This window comes from Pristiophorus japonicus, chromosome 22 (genome assembly GCF_044704955.1).
Source record: "Pristiophorus japonicus isolate sPriJap1 chromosome 22, sPriJap1.hap1, whole genome shotgun sequence".
In the NCBI taxonomy this organism is placed as follows: Eukaryota; Metazoa; Chordata; class Chondrichthyes; family Pristiophoridae; genus Pristiophorus; species Pristiophorus japonicus.
This window is the reverse complement of record NC_091998.1, coordinates 22,868,726-22,892,629: the sequence shown is the minus strand read 5'-3', so window position 1 is coordinate 22,892,629 and position 23,904 is coordinate 22,868,726. Positions and strand designations below refer to the sequence as shown.

Below are 23,904 nucleotides of genomic sequence, written 5' to 3'. Positions count from 1 at the left end.
GATTTTCCTGCTCATGTCTCTGGAGTGGGACTTTGAATCTACCACCTTATAGTTCAGAGGAGAGAGGGCTACCCACTGAGCCACAGCTGACAATGTTATGTATGAAGGTAGTTTCCTCAAGTTTCAAGGACAAAAGACAGTTGGATGCCACAGAAGGGTTTTCTGAGTCTGCAGTAGAGATTGTTGACTCAGGTACTTAAAAGGCAGCTCAACTTTGTTCACAACAAGACATCAGCTGATGACTCTACAGTCTATTGGAAATTTGTAAGGGAAGCAAGATCTTGATGGCTCAATTGGTAAATCTACTCTTCAGTACGGGACTAAGGCTTCAGCGGTTTGATTCCTGGTCTGGGGTGAGCTTAGCTGATCTCTGCCATTCTCTGATGGTAAGAAGCCCACAATTGGTCTCGGTGTCCCTGGGCTAGGGAGGAAAAAGAAAATCAGCTAAACAGTGGACAGTGTGTGGATGTTGGTGGAGGATGGGATCAGACTTAACTGTGATGTCCCTCTCCCAATTTTGAGTAGACGCAGTGTCTCGGCTCACAATGGAGAACAACCACTTCAGCAGAGGGCCAATGGTGGCCTTGCTCGTGTAATCCAACGTAAGTGGAGCGCGTTCAGGGAGAGAGGTGAAAAATTGGGGAATAAAACAAAATAGATAAGGGGCAGAACTGAGAGAAACCCAACACGTTTAATTCGTCCCACATCAGGACTGCGCTAGATTGCAGGAACTGCCCTTTTTTGGGTTCCAACAGGAACATTGCATAAAAGGCACCACACTCATCGAAGGTCAGAGTTCAACAGCATGCTCTCTAGCACTGCAAATTTTGAAAGGGAAAAGTGAGACATACTTTCTGTAACCCTTAAAAAGAGGATCATTTACATATTCCTGCTTGTTAAATTAATTAAGAAAAAAACAACTATGTCTCTTTTATACTGGGCCATACCATTAATTTTAATTGCCTCAACTACTTTAAGTCTCAGCTTAGTTCAGTTGGTAGCACCTTCACTTCTAAATGAGGAGGTTGTGGATTCAAGCCCCACTCCCAGTTTGATGTACAGGTGGCGAGAGAACCAAAGCACTGTGTAGGTTGATGTAAAAGATCATGTGGTACTATCTGCCTTCAAGCAAAGAATGGATTTGCTGGAGATTTATCTCATTTGCTGTGTGAAATGGGCTGCTGCATTTACCGACACAACAGCTACATTTCAAAAATAATCTGTGCTTTAGGAGGTCCTGAGAATGTCTATATGAATATAACTTCTTTCTTTGTCCAAACGAATGTAATCACTTTTAGATGGTGATGCTGCATTTCTTAAGACAGGTTGGTTAAGCTCTGCTATGAAGCTGCTGATCATATTAAGTGCACATCCCGTTGGGATTCATTTATTCTCGTTGGCTGCACTCGGATATTGCTGTTGTATGGATGCATCAGCCTGCTGTCACCCTATGTTTCCCGCAGGGCAGCGATTGTGAATTTATTTTTTGACCATGTCTGAGGTTATTAACAACACTCTGATGGCAGAGTGTTCCCTGGGCGAGGACAATGAGTGCTTTAGGCAGCCTTTATTGTCTCGAATGGCCAGCTCCACTAAGCAAAGGAGAGGGACCACCTCACGGGGCCTTGGCGATGAGAGAAAAAAAAATCTGAAATATTAAAACAGGGCGAGGCAAGGATTGGTTTCTAACTTGAGGGGTCACGGTGACCTGCTATTGGTTGCGTGGTAGCTCAGGGTTCTGGTCATGAAATCTGATTAAACTGGCAGTGGCTGCCAATTAGGACAATCCTTATAGTCACAAATTGAGCTCATCAGCATTGTTTTGCTTTCTGATTGAAACATGAAGGATAAAATTCTAGTTGGCCATTAAAATGTATTGTGAAATATTCCATGGGCTATCCTATTTAGCCGATATATAAAATCCCATGGGATTCATATGCAAACTATTGGGACCGGTAATTATATATTTCTCGTTAAGGCCAATGACTTCTTTGTCTCCATGTGTTTTTATTAGATTTTACAATAGGGATGGGCTTATATAGTTTGGAGTTTTTGATTACATCATTTTTTTGTTACTCAGTAATCTGGATAATGTAAAGGTCAACAACCTGAAATGTTAACTCTGTTTCTCTCTCCACATATACTGCCTGACTTGCTGTGTGTTTCCAGTTTTTTTCTGTTTATATAATCTGGATAATATAGTTCCATTCCATGCTCTGTTATTGATTGACTCCTTGTTTGGTGAGAGGTGTAGTCACCTGGAGGAGTGCAATGGGAAGTGATGAAGGCAGAATGGGAGTTGACCCAGGAAGTGTTCAGAAAACTGGGGTGTGTTTGGGGGTCACATAACTGAGGGTGCTAAATGTATGAAGTAGTTTGAGCAGAAAATGATGCTCTACAGTATTAATGAGAAACTTGCCCACCAAGAAATCAATCAAAAAAACATTGCTCATTATGGGATGGAACGCATTCAATTTTACAACTCGAATTTCTCCAACCTTTATAAACATCCAGCTGATTTGTTCTGATTGTGAATAAACATTGTGACAAATATTTTTTTTAATTGTGAATACTTTTCATTGTCGATGTATACAGTTTCCTGTTTAATTGTTGGACTGTGTTTTCCTGATATATTTGAGACTCTAGCATATGTCAGCAATATGTACACACATTCAACAGGATACCGGAAAATAGTGGTTTTCTGAGAAAACCATTTTCAGGCCACACCATGAGTTTTATATATATCTCCCACATCAAAGACTGAGTGATGCTGCCCAATGTTGGGAAGTTACACATTGTATGCTAATCATCAGGCATCAATTTCCTCTATCCAGTGGTATTCATTGTGGCAAAGATTTAAAGAAAGGCTTGCATTTATAAAGCACCTTTCATGACATCACAAAGTGCTTTACAGCCAATTAAATATTTTTAACGTGCAGTTACGTTGTAATGAAGGAAATGCGGCAGCCAATTCAACAATGTGATAATGACCAGACAATCTGTTTTTTAGTGACGTTGATTGAGGGATATATATTGGCCAGGACACCAATGATCACTCCCCTGCTCTTCTTAGAAATAGTGCCACAGGATTTTTTACGTCCACTTGAGAGGGCAGACGGGGCCTCGGTTTAAACTGTCTCATCCGAAAGGCAGTACCTCCAACAGTGCAGCACTCCCTTAGTACTAAACTGCAGTGTCAGCTTAGATTTTTGTGCTCAAGTCTCTGGAGCGGGCCTTGAACCGCCAACCTTCTGACTCACAGGTTAGAGTGCTACCCGCTGAGCCTCGGCTGATGCCTGGATCCATTCTCTTTAAAACCCCCAAATGATTTGGCTGATTATTGAATATTGTTACTTTTCACTGGAGAGTGAGGTCAGATTTCACCCAATTTGTCTTTACTTTTGTTTAGGAAAAAGTAAAACTGGTAAATCAATTGGTCCACTCACAGCAAATGATAAGTGAGGCTGAAGTATATGGATGCTATGGCGACGGCCTCCAGTAACATTAGCCTATGCTCATGAAGGAAACTATTGGATAAAATCTTGGACATATATTCTGGCTGCAACGAGGACTTTTGTCGCAGGAGATATAGATGCAGAGAGATATGAGAAGGTTTAGATTTGTGCTGTTTGTGCCTCCAGGTTGACCATGTGATGTGCAGCCCCATTACCATAAAACAGCCTGTCCTGTATGGCCCTCGCAGTTGGATCTGCTCCAGTGTAGTAACTGCCGGCCATGCAGTTGTCAACTCAGTAACCATTCCACCTATTGGTGTTGAGATGGTCGGCACTTCTGAATATCCCGTCGGGCTGCAGACAATGAGTGACCACAGGCCTAAAGTATAACACTACTGTTATGTATGTAAACATTACCAGTAAGACTTGCCATCAGGGGGCGCACCTGTGGGAGACCCACGGGTCACCTGCACACTCTGGGCAAGCAGGTATAAAAGGCAGTCTCCCATGCTGCTTCCTCACTCTAGAGTTACAATAAAGAGACCAAGGTCACAACAGTTCGAGCTTAAGATATATAGTGTTGTGGAGTTATTCTAAACGTAACAATTGGCGACGAGTAACAGATCGCAAACTTTCACGCAGTTATGGTTGCCGTTGGTATTCTTGAGAGATTTGCTGAGGGTGATGATTGGAAAGCCTTCATTGAGCGTCTTGACCAGTACTTTGTGGTCAACGAGCTAGAAAAGGAAGAAACCGCGGTTAAGTGCAGGGCGATTCTCCTCACCGTTTGCGGGTCCACGATATATGGCCTCATCAAATATCTGCTAGCACCGATGAAACCAACGGAGAAGACATATGAAGAATTGTGCACGCTGGTTCGGGAACACCTCAAGCCGAAGGAGAGCATCTTGATGGCCAGGTATCGCTTTTATACGCACCATCGCTCCGAGGGCCAGGACGTGGCGAGCTAAGTTGGCGACCTAAGACGCCTTGCGGGACCGTGCGTATTTGCTGGATTTTTGGGGGAAGTGTTGCGGGACTTTTTCATGCTTGGAATCGGCCACCAGGTCATTCTTCGCAAACTGCTGGCTGAAGAATCCCTAGATCTGAGCAAGGCCATCAAGATAGCCCAGGCTTTTATGTCCACGAACGATAACACTCACCAGATATCATTGCTGCATCGAAACTCACCGGCAAGTACTGTGCATAAAATAACGCCTTCAGCAGGCAGAACTGTACATGGCAGGGCCTACATGCTCGCAGAGCCAGACCAAGGATGACTCAGAGTTCGCCGTGGGGTGTGAATCCGAATCCATTAGCATCATTTTGGCGCTGTGGGGGTAATCATCAAACCCATCAATGTCGATTAAAGCACTATGTGTGCAAGGGCTGTGGAACAATGGGGCACCTCCAGCGAATGTGCAGACGTGCTGCGACTCACCACGTGGCAGAGTCGGCAGAAGATGACCGATCCGGCGCGGTTCACGCTGAACAAGTAAGAGAGGCAACTCAACCCGAGGCTGAAGAGAAAGTGTACGGGGTATACACCTTCATCACCAAAAGTCCTCCGATAATGTTAAAAGTCAAATTAAACGGCATTCCAGTTTCCATGGAATTGGACACGGAGGCGAGTCAGTCAATTATGAGCCAGAAGACTTTTGAGAAACTGTGGGGCAACAAGGCACAAAGGCCAAAACTAAGCCCGATCCACACCAATCTGTGCACTTGCACCAAAGAGCTCATACCAGTCATTGGCAGTGCGGCAGTGAAGGTATCATACGATGGAGCTGTGCATGATTTACCACTATGGATTGTACCAGGCGATGGCCCAACGCTGTTCGGCAGAAGCTGGCTCGGAAAGATCTGATGGAACTGGGATGACATCAAAGCACTGTATTTGGTGGATGACACCTTGTGCGCCCAAGTGCTAAACAAATTCCCGTCGTTATTTGAGCCAGGCATAGGCGCCAAAATGCAGATCCATCTAGTCCCTGATGCACGACCCGTTCATCACAAGGCCTGAGCGGTTCCATACATGATGCGAGAGATAGACTTCAACAAGAGGGGATCATGTCACCAGTCGAGTTCAACAAGTGGGTCAGTCCAATTGTTCCGGTGTTGAAAAGCGATAGGACGGTCAGAATCTGCAGGGACTACAAGGTAACAATCAACCGAGTCTCATTACAGGACCAGTATCCACTACCCAAAGCAGATGACCTGTTTGCAATGCTAGCAGGGAGGAAGTCGTTCACCAAGCTGGATCCAATCTCTGCTTATTTGACTCAGGAGCTGGCTGAACCTTTGAAAAAATTGATGTGCATCAACACGCACAGAGGACGGCGGCCATCTTCCAGAGGAACATGGAGAGTCTGCTGAAATCGGTTCCGCGCACCGTTATGTTTCAAGACGACATCTTGATCACTGGCCGCAACACCACCAAACACTTGCACAACCTGGAAGAGGTTCTCAAGCGACTGGACAGAGTGGGACTCAGGTTGAAACGCTTCAAGTTTGTTTTCCTGGCGCCAGTGGTTGAATTTCTGGGGAGAAAGATTGCGGCAGACGGCATCAGACCCACGGACTCCAAGACGGAGGCCATCAAGAATGCACCCAGACCACAGAATGTGATGGAGCTGCGTTCGTTCCTGGGGACTCCTCAACTATTTTGGTAACTTTCTACCGGGATTGAGCACTTTGCTGGAACTATTGCATTTATTGCTACACAAGGGTGATGACTGGGTTTGGGGTAAATCTCAAGAGACAGCCTTTAACAAGGCCAGAAACCTGCTATGTTCTAAAAGGTTAACTTGTATTGTATGACCCGTGTAAACGTTTAGTTCTAGCTTGTGATGCATCTTCGTATGGGGTCGGTTGTGTGTTACAGCAAGCCAAAGGGTCAGGCAAACTGCAACCATTTGCATATGCGTCCAGAAGCTTATCTAAGGCTGAAAGAGCCTACAGTATGGTTGAGAAAGAAGCATTGGCATGCGTATACAGGGTTAAGAAAATGCACCAGTACCTCTTTGGGCTCCGATTCGAGCTCGAAACCGACCACAAGCCGCTCATTTAGTTGTTCTCAGAAAGCAAAGGTATTAACACCAATGCTTTGTCCCGCATCCAAAGATGGGCACTAACGTTATCTGCGTATGATTATGTAATCCGCCACAGACCAGGCACAGAGAACTGTGCTGACGATCTCAGTCGGCTACCATTGCCCACCACCAGAGTGGAAATAGTGCAGCCCGCAGACTTGCTTCTTGTTTTGAGAGCGAGGGGTCACCCGTCACGGCTCGCCAGATCAGGACCTGGACCAGCCCGGACCCTGTGCTATCACTAGTAAAAAGCTGCGTCCTCAATGGGAGCTGGTCGGCTGTTCCCGGGGAAATGCAAGACGAAATTAAGCCATTCCACTGACGCAAGGATGAAATGTTCATCCATTCGGACTGTCTCCTTTGGCAGAATCATATAATTTTGCCAAAAAAAGGCAAGGACACGTTTATATGTGACCTTCACAGTACTCACCCAGGCATAGTCATGATGAAGACTATCGGCAGGTCACACGTTTGGTGGCCTGACATTGACTCGGAGTTGGAGTCATGCGTACACCAATGTAACACTTGCTCACAGTTGAGCAGTGCACCAAGAGAGACCCGACTGAGTCTGTGGTCATGGCCCTCCAAACCGTGGTCAAGGGTCCACGTAGATTTCGCTGGTCCCTATCTAGGAAAGATGGTCCTAGTAGCAGTGGACGCTTACTCTAAATGGATTGAATGTATAATAATGTCGCCATGTACGTCCACTGCCACCACTGAAAGTCTCAGGGCCATGTTCGCCACCCATGGTTTGCCCGGCGTCCTTGTGAATGACAATGGACCATGCTTCACCAGCTCAGAAGTCAACGAATTCAAGACCCGCAATGGCATCAAGCATGTCAGGTCTGCGCCGTTTAAGCTCACATCCAATGGTCAAGCGGAACGGGCAGTCCAAACCATCAAGCAGAGCTTGAAACGCATGACGGACGGCTCCCTGCAGACCCGGTTATCTCGGATTCTGCTCAGCTACCGCACTCACTTACCGGGGTTCCCCCTGCAAAATTGCTAATGAAGAGAGCACTCAAATCCAGGCTCTCCTTAGTCCATCCGGATCTCAATGATCATGCAGAAACCTGTCGTCACCGGCATAACATGTACCACGATCGCACAGCTGTATTACGTGACAGTGAGGTTAATGACCCTGTGTTTGTTCTTAATTATGGTCATGGTCCCAAATGGGTTGCTGGCACTGTGTTAGCCAAGGAGGGGAACAGAGTATTTGTTGTCAAACTTTTGAATGGACAAATGTGCAGCAAGCACTTGCATCAGACCAAACTGTGGTTCACTGACAACCAAGAACAGTTTGAAGAGGACATTACCATCAATGATTCACCCACACACACCCAACAAGCAATCGGCCTCGCGGTCAACCACGAGGATGAACCCACCATGCCCGACAGTCCGATCAGACCAGCCACACCACAGTGCAGTAATGATCCGACCGACTCACCCATGCCAGGACTTCAACTCAAGCGATCAACCCGGGAACGCAGAGCCCCAGATCGCCTCAACTTGTAAATAACTTGTACATAAGACTTTGTGGGGGGGAATGATGTTATGTATGTAAACATTACCAGTGTGTAAGACTTGCCACCTGGGGGCGCACCTGTGGGAGACCCAAGGGTCACCTGCACACCCTGGGCAAGCAGGTATAAAAGGCAGACAACCATGCTGCTTCCTCACTCTGGAGTTACAATAAAGAGACCAAGGTCACAACAGTTTGAGCTTGTGGAGTTATTCTAAACGTAGCAACTACCATATGTCATCCACGGTAAAGCAAGCCCCTTGTTTTGAGGCAGACACAACTGTGGAGCTCGGAGTGCCAGTGCATGTTCCGCCATGTACAGGGCTGGATTAAAGGCCTGATGGGCCTGGGTGAAACTAATCCAAATGGGCCTATAGTTATGTTTGTTCATGTCCATTACATTACATTTAGGATTCTGATTCTGAGTATGAAAACATAGGCCAGTATATTCAACAATGGAAACATATATTCTGTATCAAATATTCTGTTCTGGTAACATTGCAATACTAGATTCCTATACATATATGCAAATATGCAGATAATCTCTGAAAAAATAGGTGTGTACACATTAGGCCAATAAACAATATTTTCCTCGGTCTTGTTTTTCCTATCTTAATGTCTATTCTATTCAGCCTATTTGAGAGGCCTTATATTTTTTTCCTACATTTATTTGGTGGGCCTAGGGCTGGAGCCCTATCCGCCCCGTGGTTAATCCGCCTCTGGCCACGTAGCCACGCCAACAACCCACAATATACACGTCTTGACAATAATGCCATTAAATTATAAGGCTTTCCAGCTTTGTGATTTTTTTTTCTTGGTATAATTTGAAAATTGACTTCAGAGCAATGTAATTAACACAACGGAACGCAGAATAGCAGCTATGAGTAGAAATGTAAGATGAGCTAGTTTGGTTTCCTGCCAGACTACAGCACCTGTGCAGAATATGTAGGGATCAGCGCAGTGTAGCACTGAACTATGGAGGGAGTGGGGGGGGGGAGGCAGGTGGATCGGGGGTGGGGGGCGGGTTCATCGGGGGTTGGAGGGAGACATACAGCTAGCATTTTGGTGATTCCCACAGCTCAAGTGGACAGGCAAAGACCCCCCTCCCACTCTCCCGCACCCCCCCCCCCACCACACCTATCTCCAATTAGTACTTGTACTTCTGATTTTAAAAAAATATTACTGCAATGAAAAAGAAAGACTTACATTTATATAGTGCCTTTTACCACCGGACGTCTCAATGCGCTTCACAGCCAATGAAGTACTTTTGGATTGCTGTCACTGTTGTAATGTGGGAATGAAGCACTTTGCTGTCCTTTGTTTTCAGGATATATGGTACAATGTGCCGGGGACTGAGCCTGTGCATGACTCTGGTGTCTCGTTCTGGTAAGTGGTATCGGTTTTTGGATGTAGTGCCATAGTGATTTGCTCCATTGATATTTGGGGGAATTTCTGCTGCATTGCCATAGCTTTGGGAGCGTCCACAATTAGGTAGATAGTTAGGTACATGCCTGTCTCGCTCATTGCCTGGGATATCGCTACCAGTCATCAGCTGTTGGCAGCAGGCCAGGCCAGAGAGCAAGTTTTACAGACCCTTTATTGAATCAGCCTCAGTGTGTACATGTGTCTCTTTTACACACTGGATGAAAGTGTAAACCATGCGATATTGGATCAACCTCCCCCTCCCCTGACCGTTAAACATCCCTCCCACAATTAAACCTATCGTTCACAGTCAGAATTAACCCCCTGAGTTATTTTCCACATGTTCTTTTTTTTAATGTAAAGTAAATGAGAAAAATCTACCCTTGAAAATATCAATGAAAAGTGCAGAGTAAATACTTTCCTCTGGTGAGAGAAACTAATTAATCCTTGTTCAGTTTGATGGGCTGAGCTCAGTGTGGACTCTGGCGATTTTAACCCTATTCTCTCAGCACAAACCTGGCGGGTGGGCAGTTAAGATCGCCCTGGCCGAAAGCCGCCATGATCGCAACATCTGCAATTTTAACCTGCTCTCCCGAGCAGGCAGCAAAGATAGGTCCCCGGAACCAACAGGGTCCTTCTTTAAATGTGCATGTCGCGGCCCAGTGACATCATTGAGATCTGACTGTAATTTAAACTCGGGCTTGAACGGGGATTCCAACTGGAGTTAAAATCGGGGCCATTTAGTGACTTCAATGGAAGGTAAAATCGGGAGAGGTGTAAAGCAGCCGATTCGCTTTGCATGAGCGCACAATGTCAAAATGGGTTCCATCACAAGTGTGAGGGAAATCTAAGCATTGTGCAGTGTTGCGAGTTTGTCAGACCCCCTCACTCATGCATCGTGCCTCTTGGGACCCACTTAGGAGTAGCATTGATGACACTTCCACAGAGACCATGCTCCGGGTTGTCGAGCTGGAGGAACACGAGACATGGCGACTGTAATGTATGCACCTGCGGGTATGCTCACAGGTTTGTGAAGCTGTTGCATTTTGAGTAGCTTAGCCAGTCACGTGATGTTCACAAGACTTCCAGTCAGTTGGGTCTAGGTCATCCACGATGAGGTATGCAGTTGTGAGCCTAGTAGATGAACTGGTAATGTGTAGTGTGATTGTTAAACCTTTGCTAATAAACCAACTAGTTCTCAATAGCAATGTGTTGCTATGAATTCTTAAGCAAAGAACCAATGAAGCAAATACATTATAACGACATGACCTGCCAATGTAGAAAAATTAAATCCAAGGTGCGTCGAGAGAGATAAAATCTCTGCTTTTGCTGATTAGTCTTCCTGTTTATAGGAGTAAACCAACTAATGACAGAAATAGCACAGGGCCCACCCAGGAATTTGGCTAATGCACTATCTGAGGGTTTCTGTTAACTGTAACTGGTTTGCCTGACTCTACATGAATAATATCAAGCTTCTGTCTGAGGCCTCCAGCAATAACGTTTAGGCTTGACATTCTCTAGCAGTGAAATCCTAGAACTAACATTAGGCTTCACAAAAACAAAACACTGCAGATGCTGGAAGTCTGACATAAAAACAGTAAATGCTGGATACGCTCAGCAGTTCAGGCAGCGTCTATGGAGAGACACACCGAGTTAACGTTTTAGGACAATGGCCTTCAGCAGATCAGCATTTTCTGTTTTTAACTAATAGATTTCCAATATTATTTAGACTCCAAGTTCCCCTGCAAGTTGCACACTCTCCTGACTTGGAAGTGTATCGCTGTTCCTCCATCGTCGCTGGGTCAAAATTCTGGAACTCCCTTCCGAACAGCACCTTCACCACATGGACTGCAGCTCACCACCACTTTCTCCGGGGCAATTATGGACAGGCAATAAATGCTGGCCTTGCCAGCGACGCCCATATCCCAGGAACGAATGAAAAAAATTTCACTGAACTGGCACAATTATCGGTACTGGTCGAGTCTGTTCCTGATATATTATTAAAATATTTAAATTGTTTCGGCACTGTAATTCCCTGCAAGTCTCACACCAAGAGGGCAGACCTGTTTTACCAATAAGACTCCTGATCAAGAACCCCATCCCAACTGTTTTGCTTCCGTATCCATGGGGAACTTGTCCCTCCCTCCCGGAGAGTTGCCTTAAACTGAAACGCAGCAACTGAGGAATTATGGCAGCAAATTCCTGTCCAATCAGGCTCTGTCGTGCTCCTGGGGTTGGAGGGAGAGCCCGGTTCATTCGCCCCACCCTCGTCTGGATCTGATTCTTCAAATTCAGATATTAGCACAGAGCGATATTTACACATTCAGTCACATCTGCAGAGGTCAGGGGTGAATTCAACCCCTGTGCTCGGGACAGTTTGCACTTCCTACCATTACTGTAGGAGCTCTCATTACTAATGATCAACCTCCATCTCCAGTCATTTCTGAATGAATAGTACAGAATGTATATGTAATGACTAATTATTCCTGTCAACAAACGTTATCATTTACAGGATCTCTTTAACCAGCGTGCCATTTATCAAAGAGTCACCATCTTCAACCCAGGCAGTATTAAAAAGTGGGCCTTTTTTGGCACCACAACATTACATGAAAGCAGCAAAAATGATGTGTTAATGATGCAAGATTTACATAGACTTTGGCGGCGAAACAGTAAGGATTTGCCAAAATACCTTTTTGAAGTTCGTGCCATTTTAAGTGCTTTGATGCATATTTGGTTCGGTTTCAGTATTTTGGGCATTTGAAGATTATTATTGGGATTAGGTTCTCGCAAATTACATATATTATGTGGGGCTTTTTTTCAACAATTAAATCCATAATTGGAATTCAGCCTCGTGTGTCAAAGAGTTTTGCTTAGAGATTTTAATATAACAAAGAAGAAACCTTCAAATCACCCTCTATGTTGAAGCTGACATCTTATTTCTGAACTTTTGCCCTCATTTTTCATTATACATGCAAATCTCGTTACTTAGTTTACTTGTTTAGTTTGTATCAAACTGAATAAATGAAGAGTTTGTGATACTCACATGCGTCTAAGGGCCTAAATCCACCATTATATCAAATATCAAACAAGAGGGTCCAATTAAATCTTGGGGGTCACCATTGACCAGAAAGTTAACTGGACCGGCCACATAAATACTGTGGCAACAAGAGCAGGTCAGAGGCTGGGTATTCTGCGGCGACTGTCTCACCTCCTGACTCCCCAAAGACTTTCCACCATCTACAAGGCACAAGTCAGGAGTGTGATGGAATACTCTTCACTTGCCTGGATGAGTGCAGCTGCAACAACACTCAAGAAGCTCGACACTATCCAGGACAAAGCAGCCCGCTTGATTGGCAGCCCATCCACCACCTCAAACATTCACTCCCTCCACCACCGGCGTACTGTGGCTGCAGTGCGTACCATCTACAAGATTCACTGCAGCAACTCACCATGGCTTCATCGGCAGCACCTCCAAAACCCGTGACCTCTACCGCCTAGAAGGGCAAAGGCAGCAGGCAGCATGGGAGCACCACCACCTGCAAGTTCCCCTCCAAGTCACACACCATCCTGACTTCGAAATATATCGTCGTTCCTTCATCGTCGTTGGGTCAAAATCCTGGAACTCCCTCCCTAACAGCACTGTGGGAGTACCTTCACCACACGGACTGCAGCGGTTCAAGAAGGCGGCTCACCACCACCTTCCCAAAGACAATTAGGGATGGGCAATAAATGCTGGCCTTGCCAGCGATGACCACATACTGCAACAAATTTTTAAAAATGGAGTGGAACCAGAATGTATCAAGGTACATTAAACAAGGTGATACAACGGTCACTATGGTAACCGTGCATGGTTATCTGCCATTGGGACATTCAACATAGCACAGGCAATTCTTCAACCGACTGTTTAATCCATTCATAATGTGACATTCACCAAGGCACAAACATTTAGAACAAATGTACTTGTGCAGTATCAGCTCCAAAATGTTCTCAGTTTGGAAGGCTAAGAAGCTTTATTTTCCATTCCCAAATTTTCTCCGCAAAAATGAATGATGACCGTTTATTCTGATCAGTCAGAGTGATACTCAAAAGCCAGTACCTGAGTAGGTATTGACCAGATCACTTGACTGAGAGAGGAAAGCTTCAGCATTGACCCATTGCTTCTAACTCCATTGTGAGGATCCCAAATAGGCCGTTGTGCTTTTTAGATCAACACTGATAAAGCTATCAGGAAATACTGAACAGTCCGGGGCACTTTTCTCCAGAAAAGAGGTGACCTGATTAGGAAAGGGTTTGATAGAGTAACTGTAGAGAAGATGTTTCCACTTATGGGGAAGACGAAAACTAAGGTCATAAATATAAGATAGTCACCTAATGAATCCAATAAGGAATTCAGGAGAAACTGCTTTACTCAGAGAGTGGTGAGAATGTGGAACTTACTACCACATAAGAACATATTAAGAAACAGGAGCAGGAGCAGGAGTAGTCCATTTAGCCCCTCGAGCCTGCTCTGCCATTCAATAAGATCATGACTGATCTGATCATGGACTCAGCTCCACTTCCCTGCCTGCTCCCCATAACTCTTGACTCCCTTATTTTGGAAAATCTCTCTATCTCCACCTTAAATATATTCACATGGGGTGGTTGAGGCAAATAGCGAAGATGCATTTACGGGGAAGTTAGATAAATACACGAGGGGGGGGGGGGGAATAGAAGGATATGCTGATAGGATGAGATAAAGTAGGGTGGGAAGAGGCTCGTTTAGAGCATAAATCAGTTGGGTCAAATGGCCAGTTCTTGTGCTGTAACTTCAATGTAATTAAAGCGTGAGCTAAGGAATTCTACGTGAGGGAAATACTGATACCATAAGCGAGAAATTGAGATGCTGAGAGGTTGTTTGGGACTGGTAAGCTGTGTCAGCAATTATCTTCATAGGCAGTCCCTCGAATCGAGGATGACTTGCTTCCATGCCAAAAAGTTCACAGGTGTTTCAATGAAGGACCTAAAATTCCAGGTCCCGAACTAAATCTTGAAGGGTGGAAGATGCCTGTGTGTGGATTTTTTTAACATGGGGTGGCCGTTGCACACGGGCTTGACAGAGCTAGGTCTTGGTCCAGTGGCAAGGATTAATCAAGAGGACTGGAGACCTGCTCTGCTGTACGGACCCAGTGCGCACACATATCGCAGTGTGGGCTGGCCCGTGCTGCCCCTGGGCCCTCGCCTCTTCTGGTCCCTGATCATGTTGCTCTGCAATCACTCGCCACTCAGCCGCCCTGACCTTGCCGCTCCTGCAGTACCTGTCCACGTTCCACTCGGCGACCTGGATCTTGGACGACGGGAATGATAAACGAGGTGGAAGGGGGTCTGTGTCAATGCTGAGACAGAAGCTGTGTGGGAGCACAGTGATAAGATATACGAGTGAATGACTCTGGCCTGGAATACGTGCAATTTGGCTCTGCTTTCACCTTCGAGAAATGGGAGAACCCACGTGTAAAGTGAATCAAGTCATAACACCAACTCTATCACTTTTTAATGAGTTAGCAGTCATGCTAACACAGTGTCCTCATGTATAATATATCATGTGAAGTGCCATTTAGTGCAGCCAAATAAGTAAGAGTGAGCCTTTGTGTCTGCCTGCTGGAATAGTATCTCGCAATGCATCAAAATACTGAACCCATTGCCTCTCTGAGGTGGAATGCTAATAATGGTGTGAAGAATAGTCAGTGGAGGGAGGAGGAATGAAGGAACAGGGCTCAGCATAGTGGCATGTTATCGCTTGCTCCTGGATTCAAATCCAGCCCATGGTAATAAAAAGAAAGACTTGCATTTATATAGCGCTTTTCACGACCAACGGATGCCTCAAAGCGCTTTACAGCCAATGAAGTAATTTTAAGTGTAGTCACTGTTGTAATGTGGGAAACACGGCAGCCAGTTTGCGCACAACAAGCTCCCACATACAGCGATGAGATAATGACCAGGTAATCTGTTTTAGTGATGTTGATTGAGGGAAAAATGTTAGCCAGGACATCGGGGATAACTCCCCTGCTCTTCTTCGAAATAGTGCCATGGGATCTTTTACGTCCACCTGAGAGAGCAGACGGGGCCTTTGTTTAATTTCTCATCCGAAAGACGGCACCTCCGACAGTGCAGCACTCCTTCAGCACTGCACTGGAGTGTCAGCCTAGATTTATGTGCTCAAGTTCCTGGAGTAGGACTTGAACTCAAGAGCAAGGGAGATCAAGGACTCTTCTATCTGCTGGTGTAAGGGGCAATGTCAATGATTATGGACAATCTCAATTCAGTTTCAAGTGGGACGTACAACACAAGATTGCACTGAACTAGCAAGAGAGACCACACGGTGGCTCCTGTAGGAAACTGAAAATGTCAAACTGGTGCACTAGGGGCCAAAAGCACATTTTTGGGGCAGAGTAGAGGGAGCTTTAGTCTGCACATGGGACGGTTTGATGTTAAAAATGCAAAAGTGTTCCATCTCCCAGCGTTACCATCACACACACTGAGCACAAAATGCACTGGGGGAGGGGGAGGGGGGAGTATACCTGCGACGTTGCTCAGAGTTGGAATATTATGGGTTATAATGATCAAGGAAAGAAGTTACAAAATGCCAGGGTGCTCCATTCATAGAAACATAGAAAATAGGTGCAGGAGCAGGCCATTCAGCCCTTCTAGCCTGCACCGCCATTCAACGAGTTCATGGCTGAACATGAAACTTCAGTACCCACTTCCTGCTTTCACGCCATACCCCTTGATCCCCCGAGTAGTAAGGACTTCATCTAACTCCCTTTTGAATATATTTAGTGAATTGGCCTCAACTACTTCCTGTGGTAGAGAATTCCACAGGTTCACCACTCTCTGGGTGAAGAAGTTTCTCCTTATCTCGGTCCTAAATGGCTTACCCCTTATCCTTAGACTGTGACCCCTGGTTCTGGACTTCCCCAACATTGGGAACATTCTTCCTGCATCCAAACTGTCCAAATCCGTCAGAATTTTAAACGTTTCTATGAGGTCCCCTCTCACTCTTCTGAACTCCAGTGAATACAAGCCCAGTTGATTCAGTCTTTCTTGATAGGTCAGTCCCACCATCCCGGGAATCAGTCTGGTGAATCTTCGCTGCACTCCCTCAACAGCAAGTATGTCCTTCCTCAAGTTAGGAGACCAAAACTGTACACAATACTCCAGGTGTGGCCTCACCAAGGCCCTGTACAACTGTAGCAACACCTCCCTGCCCCTGTACTCAAATCCCCTCGCTATGAAGGCCAACATGCCATTTGCTTTCTTAACCGCCTGCTGTACCTGCATGCCAACCTTCAATGACTGATGTACCATGACACCCAGGTCTCGTTGCACCTTCCCTTTTCCTAATCTGTCACCATTCAGATAATAGTCTGTCTCTCTGTTTTTACCACCAAAGTGGATAACCTCACATTTATCCACATTATACTTCATCTGCCACGCATTTGCCCACTCACCTAATCTATCCAAGTCACTCTGTAGCCTCATAGCATCCTCCTCGCAGCTCACACTGCCACCCAACTTAGTGTCATCCGCAAATTTGGAGATACTACATTTAATCCCCTCGTCTAAATCATTAATGTACAATGTAAACAGCTGGGGCCCCAGCACAGAACCCTGCGGTACCCCACTAGTCACTGCCTGCCATTCCGAAAAGTACCCATTTACTCCTACTCTTTGCTTCCTGTCTGACAACCAGTTCTCAATCCACGTCAGCACACTACCCCCAATCCCATGTGCTTTAACTTTGCACATTAATCTCCTGTGTGGGACCTTGTCGAAAGCCTTCTGAAAGTCCAAATATACCACATCAACTGGTACTCCTTTGTCCACTTTATTGGAAACATCCTCAAAAAATTCCAGAAGATTTGTCAAGCATGATCTCCCTTTCACAAATCCATGCTGACTTGGACCTATCATGTCACCATTTTCCAAATGCGCTGCTATGACATCCTTAATAATTGATTCCATCATTTTACCCACTACTGAGGTCAGGCTGACCGGTCTATAATTCCCTGCTTTCTCTCTCCCTCCATTTTTTAAAAAGTGGGGTTACATTGGCTACCCTCCACTCGATAGGAACTGATCCAGAGTCAATGGAATGTTGGAAAATGACTGTCAATGCATCCGCTATTTCCAAGGCCACCTCCTTAAGTACTCTGGGATGCAGTCCATCAGGCCCTGGGGATTTATCGGCCTTCAATCCCATCAATTTCCCCAACACAATTTCCCGACTAATAAAGATTTCCCTCAGTTCCTCCTCCTTAATAGACCCTCTGACCACTTTTATATCCGGAAGGTTGTTTGTGTCCTCCTTAGTGAATACTGAACCAAAGTACTTGTTCAATTGGTCTGCCATTTCTTTGTTCCCCGTTATGACTTCCCCTGATTCTGACTGCAGGGGACCTACGTTTGTCTTTACTAACCTCTTTCTCTTTACATACCTATAGAAACTTTTGCAATCCGCCTTAATGTTCCCTGCAAGCTTCTTCTCGTACTCCATTTTCCCTACCCTAATCAAACCCTTTGTCCTCCTCTGCTGAGTTCTAAATTTCTCCCAGTCCCCAGGTTCGCTGCTATTTCTGGCCAATTTGTATGCCACTTCCTTGGCTTTAATACTATCCCTGATTTCCCTAGATAGCCACGGTTGAGCCACCTTCCCTTTTTTATTTTTACGCCAGACAGGAATGTACAATTGTTGTAATTCATCCATGCGTTCTCTAAATGTCTGCCATTGCCCATCCACAGTCAACCCCTTAAGTATCATTAGCCAATCTATCTTAGCCAATTCATGCCTCATACCTTCAAAGTTACCCTTCTTTAAGTTCTGGACCATGGTCTCTGAATTAACTGTTTCATTCTCCATCCTAATGCAGAATTCCACCATATTATGGTCACTCTTCCCCAAGGGGCCTCGCACAATGAGATTGCTAATTAATCCTCTCTCATTACACAACACCCAGTCTAAGATGGCCTCCCCCCTAGTTGGTTCCTCGACATATTGGTCTAGAAAACCATCCCTTATGCATTCCAGGAAATCCTCCTCCACCGTATTGCTTCCAGTTTGGCTAGCCCAATCTATGTGCATATTAAAGTCATCCATTATAACTGCTGCACCTTTATTGCATGCACTCCTAATTTCCTGTTTGATGCCCTCCCCAACATCACTACTACTGTTTGGAGGTCTGTACACAACTCCCACTAACGATTTTTGCCCTTTAGTGTTCTGCAGCTCTACCCATATAGATTCCACATCATCCAAGCTAATGTCTTTCCTAACTATTGCATTAATCTCCTCTTTAACCAGCAATGCTACCCCACCTCCTTTTCCTTTTATTCTATCCTTCCTGAATGTTGAATACCCCTGGATGTTGAGTTCCCAGCCCTGATCATCCTGGAGCCACGTCTCCGTAATCCCAATCACATCATATTTGTTAACATCTATTTGCACAATTAATTCATCCACCTTATTGCGGATACTCCTTGCATTAAGACACAAAGCCTTCAGGCTTGCTTTTTTAACACCCTTTGTCCTTTTAGAATTTTGCTGTACAGTGGCCCTTTTTGTTCTTTGCCTTGGGTTTCTCTGCCCTCCACTTTTCCTCATCTCCTTTCTGTCTTTTGCTTTTGCCTCCTTTTTGTCTCCCTCTGTCTCCCTGTATAGGTTCCCATCCCCCTGCAATATTAGTTTAACTCCTCCCCAACAGCACTAGCAAACACTCCCCCTAGGACATTGGTTCCGGACCTGCCCAGGTGCAGACCGTCCGGTTTGTACTGGTCCCACCTCCCCCAGAACCGGTTCCAATGCCCCAAGAATTTGAATCCCTCCCTGCTGCACCACTGCTCAAGCCATGTATTCATCTGCGCTATCCTGCGATTCCTACTCTGACTAGCACGTGGCACTGGTAGCAATCCCGAGATTACTACTTTTGAGGTCCTACTTTTTAATTTAGCTCCTAGCTCCTTAAATTCTTTTCGTAGGATTTGGTGGATTTGCTACCCTCATTAATAGCACACTACAAGGAGCATTGTGGGCCACTCCGACCTGTGAGAGAACACCACTGCAGGTCGGGGCTATAATTAGAGCTGGAGCGCTGGGCCCTGGAATATCGTGGCGGAGGTGCGGCGAATGAGGATACGGGGCCCAGAAGAGCCGAGGGCCCAGGGGCAGCACGGACCTGCCCACACTGAGATATGTGCGCACACTAGGTCCGTGAAGCAGAGCAGGTCTCCAGTCATCCTGGTTAATCCTTGCCACTGGATAAAGACCTAGTTTTGTCAAGACCGTGTGGTGGCTGATGTGCAACAGTCACCACACGTTAAAAAAATCCACGCACAGGCATCTTCCACCCCCTCAACTGGAGTTCAGGACTGGAACATCGGGTCCTTCATTGAAACATCTGTGAACTCTCGAGGGACCACCTATGATGATGACAAGCTCTGAGTGCCACAGTAGATGGTAGTAGGTGTGATATATTCTTACGACATCACTAAGAAGCGCACACCACACAAGATGGCTCCTTAAGAGAAATTGTCATCATGTGACTTTGCCACATGATCCTTTATTATTTACATCAGTAGTTGCAGTACATCAGTAGTCCACTAAGGGGAGCTCTATTACACTAGGGGAGCAGGGGAGGCCTGGACTCGTCATCCAGGGAACATGAGTTCAAATCTCACCATGGCAGTTTGGGAATATTGAATTCAGTCTAAAAAAATATCTGGAAGTAAAAAGCTAGTATCAGTAAAAGTGTAACTGTCCGATTGACGTAAAGACTCAGCTGGTTCACGAATGTCCTATAGGGACGGAAACCTGCCGTCCTTACCCGGTCTGGCCTATATGAGAGTCCATACCCACACCAAAGCGTTCTGACGAAGAGCCATCGACCTGAAACGCTAACTCTGTTTCTCTCTCCACAGATACTGCCTGAACTGCTGAGTATTTCCAGCATTTGCTGTTTATATCCCACACCAATGTGGTTTAATCTTAACTGCTCTGTGAAGGGGCCTAGCAAGTCACTCAGTTGTATCCCAGGGCAACGAGGGATGGCCTACAAATGCCGGCCTTGCTAGCAATGTCCTCATCTCAAGAATGAAGATTAAATAAAAGAAACCTCGATAAAATTATTGCACCATGAAATTCAGACAATGCATTACACTAATATTGTTAACACCAGAACACTGGGTTGATTTTGAGGTTAAATTCAATTTTAACCCTCACAAATGTGCTTGTTGGGGTTACTGTGGCAACAAACATAAGAGAGGCTGTGATGGAATCTTTTTCTGTTTCAAACAGATGACTATTGGCACAAAGTAGACCAGTCTCAGAGTATCACATGGGCTGTGCCTGAATCTAGCCAACATCTGGCTGCACATCACGCCACTGGGATCTGCCCAATCAGCCCAACCCAGAGGGCCAAGACCACAAGAGGCACAGAAAGCCACCAGCTCTTCATTAACCGTCTTATCCCTTCCTGCCCACACCCAGAGAATAATCCTTCCTCATCGCCTCCACACTTAGCCCCTCTCTCTCCGAGGCCACGTATCTAAAGTAAAAATGGAAAATACTGGCAGCATTCGGCAAGTCAGGCAATGTCTGTGGAGAGAACGGAGGGTTTAAGAGTTCAGGTATGAAGCCCCCCATCAGAACGGGAAGAAATTACAGGTGTCTGAAAGTAGCCATATGACCTGCGATATGTGTGCGCACTAGGTCCGTGCAGCAGAGCTGGTCTCCAGCCGTCTTGTATAAACCTTGCCACTGGACGAAGATCTAACTCTGTCACACCTGTGTGGTGGCTGGTGTGCAATGGCCACCACACGTTAAAAAAATCCACGCACAGGCATCTTCCACTATTCAAGTTGTAGTTCGGGACCTGGAATATTAGGTCCTTCATTGAAACATCTGTGAACTCATCTCTTTTTGGCATGGAAGCAAGTCATCCTCGCTTCGACAGCATGAGGTATAGTATTGTCTATAGGGTACAATCCTAAAGTGGGTACATGAACAGAGAGACCTGGTGTATATGTGCACAAATCTCTGAAGGTGGCAGGGCAGGTTGAGACAGGCATACAGGATCCCAGGCTTCATAAATAGAGGCACAGAGTACAAAAGCAAGGAAGTTATGATGAACCTCTATAAAACACTGGTTCAGCTTCAACTGGAGTATTGTGTCCAATTCTGGGCACTGCACTTTAGGAAGGATGTGAAGGCCTTAGAGAGGGCGCAGAAAAGATTTACAAGAATGGTTCCAGAGATGAGGGACTTCAGTTACGAGGATAGACTGGAGAAGGTTGAGAAGAGATTTGATAGAGGTGTTCAAAATCATGAGGGGTCTGTACAGAGTAGATAGAGAGAAACTGTTCCCATTGACAGAAGGGTCGAGAACCAGAGGACACAGATTTAAGGTGATTGGCAGAAGAACCAAAGGCGACATGAGGGTAAACTTTTTTACGCAGCGAGTGGTTAGGATCTGGAATTCACTGCCTGTGAGGGTGGTGGAGACAGATTCAATCGCGGCTTTCAAAAGGGAGTTGGGTAAGTATCTGAAAGAAAAGAATTTGCAGGGTTACGGGGAAAGGGCGGCAGAGGGTGGGGGGGGCGGGTGGGACTGGCTGAGGTGCTCTTGCAAGACACAGGCTCAACGGGCTGAATGGCCGCCTTCTATAATGAGAGAAATAAAAGACAGTTGCGTGACACAGAGAAGGTGCGAATAGCTGAGGAGGAGAGGAGGTACAGAAAGGGAGCAGGAGAAACTGACCCAGTGGACCAAGCTCCCGGTGTCCAGGAGCTTGAGAGAATAAAATGGTCAGTCACTACCAAACACCTCGGGATGTCTCAGTGCTTCACGGCCAATTAATTCCTTTTGAAGAGCAGTCACTATTGTAATGTAGAGAAACGCCGGTGCCAATTTGCACACAGAAAGATCCCACCAACAGTGAGGGGTTAGATGGCCAGATTTGTGCGAAGCTGGATTAACGATTGGAGAATTGAGAGATAAATGTTAGCCGCACACCAGGAGAACTCCCCTGCTCTTCTTTAAATTACTCCACGGGATCTTTTACACTCACCTGCGAGCAGACAGGTGCCTTGGTTTAACATCTCATCCAACAGATGCATCTACAGCAGTGCTGCACTCCCTCAGTGTGGCACTAAAGTGTCATTCTCGATTACGTATTCCAAGTGTCTGGATTGGGAGCTGGGATGTACGGTCTACCGCCTCACAGTTGAGAGTGCCAACACTGAGCTAAGGCTGACACTTGGGACATTGGACAGCGAACAGCACACTGAAGCCTATCTGACCTGAGGTTTTGCAAAACCCTTTATCCCACGGGGGGCTGAGGCCAATTGTGTGGCCACCATTACCACTTGAGCTGAGATCAGCACAGACCTGGGACTTTTCCTGGCCTGCCTAGCCCAGCCACAGTCTGGACAAGCTCACTGAGCCATTGGCGAGATATTTTTCCATTGGTTCGGGGCGAGGCAGATCAAAATAACTGCACAGTGGCATCAAATAAGTTAAAATATGAGAAGGAAGAAACACAGCCCTCTGTCATTTCTCCACAATCTAATTCCTTTAAACACCCTTCACCACAATCTCCGCAGATTTCACCCCAGCCAGAAATTAAACAATGAGAAAAACAATTTGAGTGTTACATAGAATATATAGCTCAGAAACAGGTCATTCGGCCCAACTAGTCTGTGCTGTGTTCTGACGAAGGGTCACAGACCCTAAACGTTGACTCAGTTTCTCTTCACAGTTGTTGCCAGATTTCCAGCATTTGCTGTTTTTATTATAACCCAGTATTGAAGCACTGACCACACTCGATCAGCTCCGCTGGGCAGGCCACATAGTTCGCATGCCAGATACGAGACTCCCTAAGCAAGTGCTTAGTAAACGAGCCAAAGGTGGGCAGCAGAAACGTTACAAAGCCTCCCTGGTAAAGTGCGACATCACCACTGACACCTGGGAGGCCCTGGCCGAAGACTGCCCGAGGTGGGGAAAGTGCATCCGGGAGGGCGTTGAGCTCTTTGAGTCTCAACGCAAAGAGCGTCAAGAGGTCAAGTGCAGGACAGCGGAAGGAAACATAGAAACATCGAAACAGAAAATAAGTGCAGGAATAGGCCATTCGGCCCTTCGAGCCTGCACCACCATTCAATAAGATCATGGCTGATCATTCAACCTCAGTATCCCTTTCCTGCTTTCTCTCCATACTCCTTGATCCCTTTGGCCTTAAGGGCCATATCTAATTCCCGTTTGAATATATCTAACGAACTGGCTTCAACAACTTTCTGTGGTAGAGAATTCCACAGGTTAACCACTCGCTGAGTGAAGAAGTTTCTCCTCATTTCGGTCCTGAATGGCTTACCCCTTATCCTTAGACT

The 23,904-nt window shown here is 45.9% G+C and overlaps 1 protein-coding gene across 1 annotated transcript in view; it reads right to left on the bottom strand.

Moving 5' to 3' along the window:
- The window catches only part of arhgap22a (Rho GTPase activating protein 22a), a 410,547-nt gene that overhangs the window by 105,445 nt on the left and 281,198 nt on the right, over positions 1-23,904 (bottom strand). The window lies entirely within an intron of this gene.